The following is a 12,962-nucleotide window of genomic DNA, read 5'->3' on the forward strand; positions in this document are numbered from 1 at the left end:
CTTGAATAGTGTTGTATTTCATAGGTGAAAGAATAGAGAGTAAATTCTTACTGTCAAGTTTCTGTCTGGGCTACAGGAAAAAGAGGTTTGAAAAGCTCAGGGCTATTTAACTGTATTTCTTTCAGATGCCCCCAGTCCCACTGTAGGCCTAAGTAGCGTGTCCATAGATACTCAGGACATCCTCATGCAATTCCTCCCACACTGCTGAATAGCTGAAGATAGTCTTTCTCAACAGCTGCACGTTGATCTTTCCCAGCACAAGGAGAAGCAGCACATTCTCTGTTACGCACATGATCAGTGAGCATGGAGGGAAGGATGTTGTGTAGGACACTGGCAGTTAGTTAAGTGTGTAGAAGGTGCTGCATTGCCACCAGCAGCCTCTTCCCTGGGCATTTAGGTTATTAGTGATCAGAGCTGGAGGACTGCCTGCAGTTCAAAGCCACCAGGACAGGGAGAAAGGGCATTTTATATACCTCAGAGTTTTATAACAAATCCCTAAAAGCCCTATTTGACTGGGCCATTTATACAAAGATTTATTGCAGCATTTCGTCTGCCGCCCAGGAAAAAAGGGAATGCTTTTGAGATTCATAGCAATGATGTAGAGTAAGACTGAGTATAACCACTTTATGTTTTTCTGTTCAGTTACCCTAAAAATAGTTCATCTTTCTTCCTTGTAAAAACAGTTTATTGCTAGTTACTCAATGATGACGTGGTTGTTGCTCTGATCTGATTAGCTCTCTGTCATTTGTACAGCGCCGAGAAAGGGCACGTAGATTATACACTACAGCAGCAGCAAAATTACTTTCTGAGATGAAGCAGAAAATCATAATGACTGTTATGAAAAGAAAATTGGAAAAACTCAAAAGCTATTTTTAGCTTTTATGTAAGTGGACATTTAATAAATGCAGCCATAATGGTTTCTGCTCGCTGCCGTTTCCATGTGGTTCATGATCTGAAGGGAGCATTCAGAAATCTCTGAGCTTTGCAGTTGTACTTTTACTTCCTAAATTGTCAGGAAATGCTTATTCCTATTTTTTTTTTAAGCTGTATTAATAATAATCTAGCTGGTTAATTAATAAGGTTGAACATACTGTATGGAAAAATAGCTGCCTTCCCTTTGCAAAGGCCCAAATTAGTTAAAAATGTGCATAGCTAAATGTGGAGTCTCTGCTCTTACCAAATTCCTCCCAGTTAGAGCAGTGATGGGAGCAGTCACCCACGAGCAGCTGATTACTTTGCTTCAAAAGGTTTTTCCTTCTCTTTGTCCAGACCTGGATGATAAAGTTTTCCAGGTGGCACAGTGTAGCTTTGCATTATTTAGTCATATTAACACCAACCAGAGCCACAGGAAAGCTCCACCTGGGCCCAAGAGATGAAATGGTTATAAGGCATCAGAAAAATAGGCATGAGAGAACAGTGCATCTCCCGTGTTACACAAAGAGCCATTTTGTCATCTGGATATGAGATTTCATTTGTACTACCATGTAACTTCCATGTGAACTGTAGAAAGTAAAGTAAGTGTTCTTAAGCTTTCTTAAGCTTTCTTATAGGAATACTTATTTGTACACGTTTTTTTTCACATGTAGATATTACTACTATCGTAGCATAGTTGCCCACCAAACATAGAAGTCCAGCTATTGTATTTTACTGTGCTCATACAGATTTCCAGAGCTTTCTTGATAAGGCTTTATTTTCAGATACAGTGTTGATCTCTGTTACAAAATACGATACAGCACGAGTGTTTAACAGCAGTTTGGTGCTTAGACAACGTGCTTACGATGAGCATTTTCTGATCAATAAGAATGAATGAAGTAGCCAACAAGCGACACAAAAACCGTTCTCCAGAATGACAGGTTGAGGAACTGGAAGCGGAGAGCTTTTTCTCTGTACATCACTATTTCATGTCTGGCCCAGATCAACAGTGACTCCAAGTTCACCGTTAGTTACCTGGCTGCTGTCCTCGGCAAGTGATGTAAGCAGAGCAGTTTGGCAGGACCGCTCTGAATTCCTAAATCACCGCTCTGGCAGCGTCTGGTGAACCTGGAGTCGGCTTGCACGAGAAGGCAGGCAAACATGACTGGAAGACAGCAGAGACTGAGTGCTGCTACCCAAAAGGTGTCACCCTGGGAGAAAGGTCGTGGCACATTGACACAGCGGAGTGTGGGAAACTTACTCCATCATCTTGCTTGGGGGTGAGGACTGCACGGATGCCTGCAGATCTGCTTTCTCTCATTGGGGCTGCATTTGCTCAGACTTAAGTGAAAAAGCAAAGAGCTCATTCTTGACGTTCGCCTTGTGTTATCTTTTGTAGCAGTGGTGTCTCTGCTGGTGGGATGCTGTTAACTCTTTGGTTGCCTTTCTCTATTGCAATCTGCAATGGAAACAGAACGAAAATTTGCAGGGACGTGCCAGTGTTGCAGTGAGGAAATATTACGTGAATCACCACTGCATCGTAAGATCCCGCCTCTGTGGGCAGCACCAAACGGTGAGTTGTTTTCTAACAGTCAGAATTTGACCCATTTTCAGATTGTTTGATGAGTTCTTTAAGTTCTGAGCATGAGTTTAAAACAGGCTCTTTAAATTCTCAAGTGCTTCTGTTTGTGTAGCGTTGGTTCTGCGGCGGCAGTCTCAGAGCTCCCAAGGCAGTCCGTTTCTATGAAGGTCACTGGGTGAAAAGGGTATTTTATCAATTGCATTACACTGCTTTTCATGCTCCCAGTTTACAGGGGGAAAGTGCTGTCAGCCGTGTGCTGCAGGAATGTCAGACTCGGTGAGGAGCTCTGGTACTTGAGGCGGGTAGCAATCACACTCCAAATAATCAGCAGGAACTGTGAGACAAATCGCGCAGTCCATACTCTCACAAAACCCTCGCTGACTTCAGTGGGAGTTTTGCCAAAATAAGGTCTGCTGGATTTAGCTCTTCCTCCTGATGGAACAAGAAGAAATTAAAGGGCCAGGATCAGATCTGTGTGACAGAGAGAAAAAGAAGAGCCATAATTATCTCAAAATTAACAACTTTTGCCCAATGCCAATCAGTGTTCCATTAGAAGCGTTTAATTTATAATAGGAATTAAGTGTTTCTCAGCACTACCAAAATCCATGACAGTTTGATTTTTATTAGACATACGTGAGAGGCTGTCTTGTTCAATCTCGAGCTGGAGTATTTATAGCATGTAATATACCACATCACACATTACCTTGTATTTAACAACATTATTTATATTTGTTATGAAGATAAGAAGTGTAGTTTAGCCTTTTTATTGCATCTCCATTCCTCATCATTCAAAGACAAGTACATTTCTGCAGGTCAGGATGCACACAGCCGGCGTTTGCTAAATGCCAGGAACTGGAGTTCTTTTCCTACAGGTGGTTCTACAAAAGCCAACATCCATTTCACTGCTTCAGTCCTCTCTGTCATTACAGACATTTCATTTTTAAGCTTATAAGTTTTATTGCAGTAATGAGGTCAACTTTTGTAATGGGATAAAGCCACATCCTGCACGTTTTGCTAATACCAGAAGAAATGAAGTTGATAGGAGCATAAAAAATGGGATCTTACTGATCTTCAAAGGTAAATTCTTTACTCTGCCTCTTCCTTGTTCTCCTTATTCCTGCTTCCTTTCCCTGGAATGGAATAGAAAATACGCTTGGCACTCAGGAAGTGACAAGAAAAGTATGAAAGCATCTGCCTTATGCAAAGAATAACCACCTAAGGGAAGTAATAGAGGACTCGATCTCATAATATCCTCATGATAAACTTTGTAACTGTTTTATACTGAAAAAAAAATCCTAAGGTTTTCTGCCATTAAAAATCTGAATGCAATTTTATGAACAGATTCCTGGTTTTTGAAATATCAGTCAAAACTTTTAAGGTTTGTACAACGTGAAGGATACGGTTTATTTGGTCAGCACTGTTACGGTACCTTCTGGCACATAAGGTGATGCTTGGGTATTTCTCTGGAGTCAGCACATCAGACTCGGAGCCATTAATGACAAATTACCACAAGCACAAAGTGATTTAAATTGGAACCTTAAAAGTTGAAGATCTAAAAATTAAACATCATGTGAAAATGTTGCATTTGCATCTCAACCGCCATCTCAAGGATGTGTTCCTCCAAGGCAGCATCCTGTGCACTGCAACATTCAGAAGCTTGGAATTTTTAGAGTATTTATAAAGCTCTGTACCCACCTCCCTTATTCCATGCTTTGATGCTTGCCGTGTTTTTAGAGCACATTTAAAAGAAAACAGAACTGTATCAGAACACTGAAAGTCACCCACAGACAACCTGTTCCACTGATACTTTACATTTATGATGCATCTTTTGTCCCAAAGGATTTCTCTGCTTCATTTTCATTCTATGTAGGCTGGTGAGACCGCGCAGGTATCTGCAGGAGTGAGTCAGGGAACGCTGGGAGATCTGCTTCGTGTTCAGAGGTTAGTAAGGAAAAGTGGGCATTTGTTATTTCGTGGGCAGTAACATCGCCACCTCAAATCTCCTTAAGGAAAATAACTTCCGCAGCTGAAAACCGGACCACAATCTGAACTCTTCTGGCAATGAGCTGCAGCATGCTGTTCTTCACAGCGGGTCGTTACTGCTTGCTGTTCCTTTTGTGTTTTGCATTTACCACGCTGCACTTTAAACGTATTGTATATGAAATGCATCCCTTTAAAATCTGTGGATACTGAAGGTTCTTTCCTGCTTGTTGAGGTAACTGAGTGGAGGTTGATCGTAAAATGTACTGAGAGGGGAAGAGAGAACTCTTATGATGGAAAAAGCACTATAAATATTGTCCTGAGATCATTAACACAACCTTGTAACGCTTCGCCTCGTGCAGCGGAAAGAATTATACAATCCTTTGATGGAGTTTCTCGAAAGTGTTTACAATTCCATCCCAAATATACCTGCCTTTTTTTTTTAAAGCATTAAAAAAAACCCCAACAACCTGTAATTCTTAATTCTGTTATCAAAGTTAATTCCAACCTTTGAAGGGATTCGCTTCCCGGGGGCTCGGCAGCGTCAAACAAATGTTCGACTTTTATTCTGACACTTGTTGAAGAATTTGATTGAAACTATATATGTCGAGATAACACCCAACAAAGTGCCCCTCTTGCGTTTGTTTCAAGATATTTTTGGAAGCAACAGAGACGACCTTGGATGGAGCTGCTTTTCCAATTTAGGACTTCATTTGGTCGAAGAGAGTAAAATTATACTCTTCGTTCCTTTTGTGTACCCACAAACAAAACGGTGCTGTTACTTACTGCTATTGTAAAACTGTTTTTCTGTACCTTGTTAGCAGTGTCAATCTGTTGAGGATAAGAACTGTTTTAGGTAATCCACAGTTACATTCAAACGCACATATAAATAGTCCTCCAGTGTATCACATGTCCCTGTAAAACATTGTGCAATCCAAACGAACAGTGGTCCTTTATGTAATGCCTTTCTTTCTTTATAACCAGTGTTAATAAATAAGCTTTAGCCTTTGTCTTTGCTTATAGACATCAAGAATCTGATTTCAAGCCAGGGCTCACACAGACTTGATGTAAAGTCTAAATGAGGAGAGTGGTAATGCTGGTGAATGCGCTGGGGCTGCCACCTGTCTGGATTGCAGGAGAAAGATTGTTTGTCAAGCTTCAAGTTTAAATGCAAGGTTAGGAGCCAGGTCCTTCTAGGGCGGGGGGAGGTGGTTTTCTTTTGGATTTAGGTTTGCCAGCTCTGCAGTTGTGTCTGCAAAGTTTCGTTATGTCTAATTCATTGTGTTTTAACTAGTTTGCATTTAATTTTCTTTATAATCAGTATATTCTCATTTGTTTGCACTGCTGTCTATTGTGGGCTTACTGCAGTTGGTAACAAATGAAATTAGTTTGCTGTGATTATAATGCAGTTTCACTGCTGTGAATAGAAACAGAATAGACAGAGTACAGCATTGTCATTTATCCTATATAATCATATTTACTGTCTTAAATAATATCTTTGTCCTATGGTATCTAATAGACAAATGCAAAGGATGATACAGGAACTAAACCTAGACATGCCAGTGTGGTCTATTTGATATAAGTGGAATACACAGACGTAAGTACGCTACTTTAGAGTATATTGCTTAAATAAGTTTGATTGTGCTCCAAAATCAATACCTATAGTTGTTTTACACTCAGTATGTCTGAAGGCTCACGTGTTAACTCTAGAATATGCAGTTCCTGATTTTCTGTGCAGTAGCTGCAGACAGCTGAAGGGAAGCAACTGTGAATCGATCCTGGGAGTCAACATGTGTGTGAGTATGACTGTATATATTAGCATATGCACAGATCGAGTTAAGAGAAGCTATTTGGTGCAGTGATTTTCATGAGAATCTCGAAAGAATTTATAAACACCCCTTAGTAAAATGGGACAGATAAACAAGTTGCTGCTATTTTTGTTACTTTCAAGATGAACAAACCATGGTGTAGAAAGAAATGGAATGCTTGGGCCACCCCTGAGCTTTAGCCAAAGGAAACATCCAGGGTCCCCCACCTGATACTGTCAGAGAGATCCTGAGTTCTGCCCTGACTGTTGCTGTTCAGACAGCCCAAACTTCATCCTGGACTGATGTTTACCAGCACAGAAGTCAGCTTTGAGTATCCTCATCTGATCTCTGCCAGTCCCTAAGAAGTCCCATAGATCTTCTTACAATCATAGAGAGAAATATCAGGAGAAGCAGTCCGAGAGAGAAACAACAGAGATTACATCTCTTCATTATAAAGCAGCAGACATAATTTTAGGGTAACTTACCTGTACGTGTCCAGTTCACATTTTCAGGCTCTTACAAGTCTCTACTTTGGAGTGTAGCTGAAAGAGCAGAAAAAAACAGGAAACTCCTGAAACATTTAAAGGAAATGAAGAGATTTCTAATATTCAGTGTTGCAGTCAAAAACATAAAGAGACGTGACTGTGAAAGCACACGAAGAAGAGCTGTCTGGCTTTAAACATGGTAAGAGACAAAAGAGTTTGTGCACCTGGTTCATAGTTCTGACCAGCTGTGATCAAAGCTGCTGCTCCTGCTTGGGAAACTCCTCAGCACAGCGCTGTGCTGGAACCAGTTGGAATCAGATCTTCTCAATACACAGGCGGTGGATTTAGCACTAAATTGTGCTTTTATACGTGAGACCGAATCCAGGGTCACCTCAGTTAATGAATAACCCACTCGATGCTGATAGATCCTATTTATTCTGATAAGTTTGGCTTTAAAAATTGAACTTTTGTTGATACAAGTGTAAACTATGGGGGAATAGGAACATGTTTTCCCCATGACAAATATTCAGCATCAACAAAACAAAGGAATTCAACGTTCATATCGTTTCTTGAAGAGATCTGAAAGAAAAAATCCAAAGCAAAATTAACCCTTTCCAAACCAAACTTATACATTATGGAAGGAAAAAAAAACAAACACTTCAAACAAACAAGACAAAAGAACCCAACTAGCTTTGATGGAAATGTTCTCCTTCCTTATTTCTTTGATACAGCAGCTGCATCAGAGCCAAACTTTACCTGCAAATACACAGTGCTGGAGCAGTTTATCTTTGAAACAATCCATATGGGTACATAGGGTTTCTATGAAAGGCATTCACCAAATAGCGTGGGTTGCAATGTTGTTGTTTCAGTGATGCATAAATACTGAATAACCAAACAACACCAGCTAATTAAGTTGGGGGTGACTATCAGACAGAGTTAAGGTACACAGTAAGTAGGAATGGGCGAAGTCCTCCCTCTCACATGCTGTGGTTGCTCCCTGAATACGCTGAGAATGAGGTTTCCAGGAAATTGGATCCTGCAATAATTGGCACCTGGAAACTAAAAGAAGGTCAACAAATATCAGGGAGAGCTTCTTCAGCTGCAGTGCATTGTAAAGGCAGCGCAGAGCTTCGGACAGAACTTCAAAAACAGGATTCCTCCAATACAACAGTAGTGAGAAGTTGGTTGTTTAAGGAAAGCATGACTTGGAAAATACTATTCCATGCATTACATTTGGCCTCTCCGAGGCATGCAGTAAATCAGACTTCACAAATCACTGTTGCAAAAGAAGAACTGGACGCACACGCACTCCATGCACACACACACCCCTCCATTAGACAGTGCCAGCAGCATCTCCCAGCCTGTAAGTCAGAAGCAGTGGCATCAAAAGGCACGTTCCATTGACAGGATGTTATTTTCCAGCATGAAAAACAAGAGTTCTGGAGAACGAACCCATCTGAAACCCTTTTTTCAAAGGTTGTTTGCAGCCTCTCATCGTGGAAACACAGGTCCACAAAGGTACCTGTAAGATACTGTATGCAGGCTGATGCTGTTTGTGTATTTCTTTAAAGATTAATTATTACTTCAGGTGTTGTCAATGAATAAGAAAGGTCTCCATTAAGATGAGTGGGGTTAGTTAAAGAATAGAGTTAGATTTGATAGATGAGACAGGAATGCAGCAATACACGTTACTGAATAGTTGGAAAAGAAACAACGGGTAGCCTGAAAGAGGTGGGTCTGCCCTTCTGTGTAGTACTTTTGTCTAATTCAGTTTGTAATTATTGTGGTAACGTTTATCCCATTCTGCTAGCACTGTCTGTGGGTCTGCACGGTCAGGCCATACCAGTCTCATGGTAAAGGATGATTATTAACTCAGTTATTCAGCTTATAGCCACAAACAGCTGTAAGAGCACAGCTGAAGGGGTAGAGAGCAGCAGGCAAGGAACTGGGAGCAAGTGGGGGGTGTGGGAGGGTGTTGTCCTCAATGCAATTCAGTGATTACCACAAGTAAAGACAGATATGCAAGAAACTGTGGAAAATCCCAAAGCATATGAACGCAGTTATGAGTTATTCTGTAATTCAATTAGATGGTATTTTTCAGTCTCTGTAGGGACATAATTTCTCAATACATAACAAACGCTGCTTCATCACGTATCAGTTATATGGCCAGCTTAAGGTATGACATAGTGAATGATATGCACTACAATGGCCTGTTCTTCATACACACCTTTGCAAGATCGATAGATGCACAGTGCAAAGGAAGCTTTGTTAACAGCATTTTTCTTTAAGACATGTATAATTGTTTATAACAAAATGCTATAAAATCAGAACATCTGCTTATAGGGAATATTAGACTTCTATAATGAGTAACAGGATAACAATTATAGTTCATTTATGCTGTATAACCCCTACAGAATGAATGAATTAACCTTTTCTAAGTCAACCAAGTCACACCTAGGAGAGCAGAGTCTGACCCAAATAATCCATAATTAGATCATCAGCTGTAACGCTATTGATCTCCTGAGATCTGGAGTGGCCTCAGCTGCCCTCATTCTCCAGCTGCAACTCAGAGAACTGGCTTCATTCTTGAAAGAAAAGAGACATTTTAAGACGTGCAATAGTAAAATGGTGATGCTGAATATCTGTCTTCTTGGAATAGCCTTAATCAGAGCCTGAAATCACATTATGACCTTGTCAAGCAGAACAATTATATTATTGCTTACTTAACATGGGTCTGTTGGCTGCCCCCACAGCTTGCAGGTGCTGTTCAAATAGATTGAAGTCCGTAATATCAGTCCTGAATTGTACTTTGTCAGTACTTAAAAAGTTAAGCTGCAAAAATGTTATTTAGATGATTCAGTTTTTAGGAAGACTAACAACTGGATCAATACTGGAGTTAGAATAAATGTCCGTATTATTCTCACATATTAAGTATTTGATGTCTGATACCTTTTAAGAAATGTATTCTAATAACACTATGTCTAATAATACATCTAATACCATTTATGTGATGATCCTTGGGGTCCCTTCCAACCCAAGCCATTCTAAGAACATGATATTCTTGGAACAGTTCAAATCAGTGCACTGTGTTTCTAGCATTTCTTTTCCAGTGGTCAGTAGGTAAATGCAGTGAGTTACATATGGCTTTAATTATTCTTAATAACATGTATGAATGCAAAAATAGATATTTCAAATCCAGTTGCTTAGGATGTAATTCAATTTAAAATAAGTGCAACAGTTTGATTTGGATTATCTGATTAACAGCACAGCTTGATGACCATTAAATCTCCTTGAAAGATAAAGCCTTATCGATACCAGGTACAAATACAACTCAGCCCTTTCAAAACCTACCTGTGTTAAACCTGAGATGCATAGGATCCTTCGGAAGGATCGAAGGCCCTCACACTAACACCAGGTTGGGTTTGTTCCCTCATTTCTGTGGCATACGTTGTATCCAAAATCACAGAGAAAAGAAATTTCATGCTCAGAATTGAAACCCTTTCTCACATTTAACTCAGCCAAAATTGCTGTGATGGCAGAATTAAATTCGGGTTTGTTCTCTAACGACGAGGAAGCCACAATATGGAACAATTAACATTTTTTTTCCTCCAAACTACAAAAAACTGCTACTTTCTCTGAACATTTATAATCATTTTAAAGACATCTGTAGTCATCGAAGTCCATTGCCTCTGCCCAGAATTTCCTGGGCATTCTGTTAGAGTAATCCACATATGTACTGATCTAAAAGAAACGAGTAATCATTCTTCTTGTAAAACACAAGTACTGCAGATGGAAGTGACATTCCCGTATGAACACTGACATGTATGTAACATCTGCACTCATGCTGAGACGCTCTTCTTCCCATGAAAGACAGAAAAAAAATTGACAGGAACCTTTGGACCCAAGCAGGCTGCGTTCTGACAATTACATCCTAGATGGCTCACAGTGGCAATGGGGAGAGGACAGTCTCAGTGAGTTGTGTGTCTTTGCCTTCACCAATAGTTTTGTTTCCTTGCAGTATAAATATCCCACAAGGATTCTCACTGCATACAACTCTTTTTTTTCTCTCTTTCAGTTGAGTCATTTGGCTGGTTTATGTCTCCCGTGTAGAGGTGAAGCTTCACAAGATGCCGACTGCCTGCAGGAAGAACTCCCTCCCAGCAGATTCTCTACCTGAGCATCAGGGAAGGAAATAAATCTGGAACTGGTGACATTGCAAGGACAAGGAGAACAACCGCTCGGAGAATTATCTGATCCAGTTGGTGTTTATTTTTACTCATCTCTCGCAATCTGCTCTCCAACAGAAGATGCTTATTTGCAGTAAAGAAGCCTGTCTCCTGTCTGGACTGACGCCTGGTCTGCAGAAAAGATGGCCCTATGGATGAGAGGTATGCTTTAAGCATGTATTAGCTAACATAGGCTGCTGGGTGGGAATTGGATGTGCCATGTATGATAGCTAATTAGGGATAACCTCTGCATTCCTTCCCATCATGCTTCTCATCCACCACCATAAGCTAAATCTGCCTGGCACTCAGAAGTGCACATTCCAAACTAAAGCATTTCACATGAGGAATTTTAGAATTGATTATTCATAAACAATGTGTGTGGAGAAGCCATAAGGTACAGCTCAGCTGATTTATTTTACACACGCTTACTGTCAAATTAGAGTCTTTTGCAGAAACTTTTGCAGTCCGAGTATATTGTCATGGAGGTCTGAATAACTGCAGATTGCAAACTGAAGTGAAACAGATTGCATCAGAATGGTGAATAGGTTAAGAAGCAGGAAAGAGCTGTTACTTTTTACTGCACCCGAATTGCTAAGAAACAAGTGAAAGTGTAAAATCCACACTTCCATCTGCCCAAGGCTCAACCCTTATTTTCAGGTTATTTCTACTACAGTGATTTTGTCTTGCAAAACTCTTTCATGTAAGACATTAAATAACGTTGAGTCACTGAAGTGCCAGCTATGGTATCCAGTAGTTACTGAATATAAACCCGAGTGTTTGCTTTCTCCGAGTCTTTGCCTCGGTGATATCTTAAAACATAATAGCCTCTGCCTGTTGGCTTGTTTTCTCATGGGGAGAGTGACAGAACATTTTGTGTTCTCTTATCTTCAATAGCAATGAAACAGGAGGAGCTCCACAATGCGAAACCAAATCTACTGCTATTAATACAACATCCCAGCCGCAGAGATTTGTTTATTTATCAAAGCTAGAGATGCCTCTCTCTGACCTTTGCAGAGCTTGTGTGCTTTAGCTGGGAATAGATTCCTAAGAACGGGATTCTCTTTTTAAAAATATACACTAAAACCTTAGCTCCCACTCCTGAAACAGAACCAAGGCTGTAAACCTGATAATGTGAAATGCCCCATAATGTTGAATATCTAGAATAAGTCTAACTAGGGCAACGGTCCATTGCACAGAGATCAGACAGCCCACTCGCCCTTCCTGCTGCCAATCAGTGACACATTAAGTGACTGTAACCATACATGGGCCCACTTTCTGAAGCCTAACATCTGCCTGCAGCCCAGCAAACCTGTCAGTAGTGCTCTTCCTTTTTTTGTTCTTTTCCAGAATTAAGGGGTGTTTTAGGCTGCACTGAACTGTGTTTGTTTGTAGCCTTCTGGAATTCGTATTGAAGTTTCAAAGTGAAAAAGAATCATTGCATGCACAGATCAAAATGTAGCTATTTTTTAACGGTTTGTTGTATTTACTGACCTGTGTGGACAAGAAGAATCTCTGCAGTAGTTGAATCTTGCATTAAGAATTGATTTATTTACCTTATAGATGTATAGTCAGCTTCATCAAGCTGGTGCACCTCTAAGTCTCAGAGTGCTTCTGGTCTAGCTTTGGTCATCCCTGTTGGGCAGTTTTATGTTGAAGTTCCCTTGCTGTCTGCTTGCCAGAAGCAGCAAGGAGCAGCCCTGCAACACAGCTGGCAGAAGTGAATGTAACTGGCTTCTCAGCCATCTAATTTTCCAGCCCAGTATATTAACTGAAACCACCACAGATTTTGGGACTTGCTCCATGGCTGTATTTTAGTCACCACAGGCTGTTAAGGAGTCATCAAAGCAGACCTGGGCTGAGGAACTGGGAGCCAGGGAAAGAACTGGCCCTATGTGTGCTGCTTCCAAATCATATTATATAAATGAAAAACAATATTTATGCCACCTCCTCCTCCTCCAACAGTTACAGC

General features: G+C 40.5%; 1 long non-coding RNA gene across 1 annotated transcript; it reads right to left on the reverse strand.

The window, feature by feature from the left end:
* Positions 1 to 3,984: 3,984 nt before the first annotated feature.
* Positions 3,985 to 7,453, reverse strand: LOC140259807 (uncharacterized). The gene is made up of 3 exons (XR_011905450.1): positions 6,992 to 7,453; positions 6,768 to 6,824; positions 3,985 to 5,305 (listed from the first exon to the last, which is right to left on the reverse strand). It is a non-coding gene; the product is annotated as an uncharacterized lncRNA (long non-coding RNA).
* Positions 7,454 to 12,962: the final 5,509 nt, after the last annotated feature.

The sequence above is a fragment of the Excalfactoria chinensis genome, chromosome 16 (genome assembly GCF_039878825.1).
Source record: "Excalfactoria chinensis isolate bCotChi1 chromosome 16, bCotChi1.hap2, whole genome shotgun sequence".
Taxonomy (NCBI): domain Eukaryota; kingdom Metazoa; phylum Chordata; class Aves; order Galliformes; family Phasianidae; genus Excalfactoria; species Excalfactoria chinensis.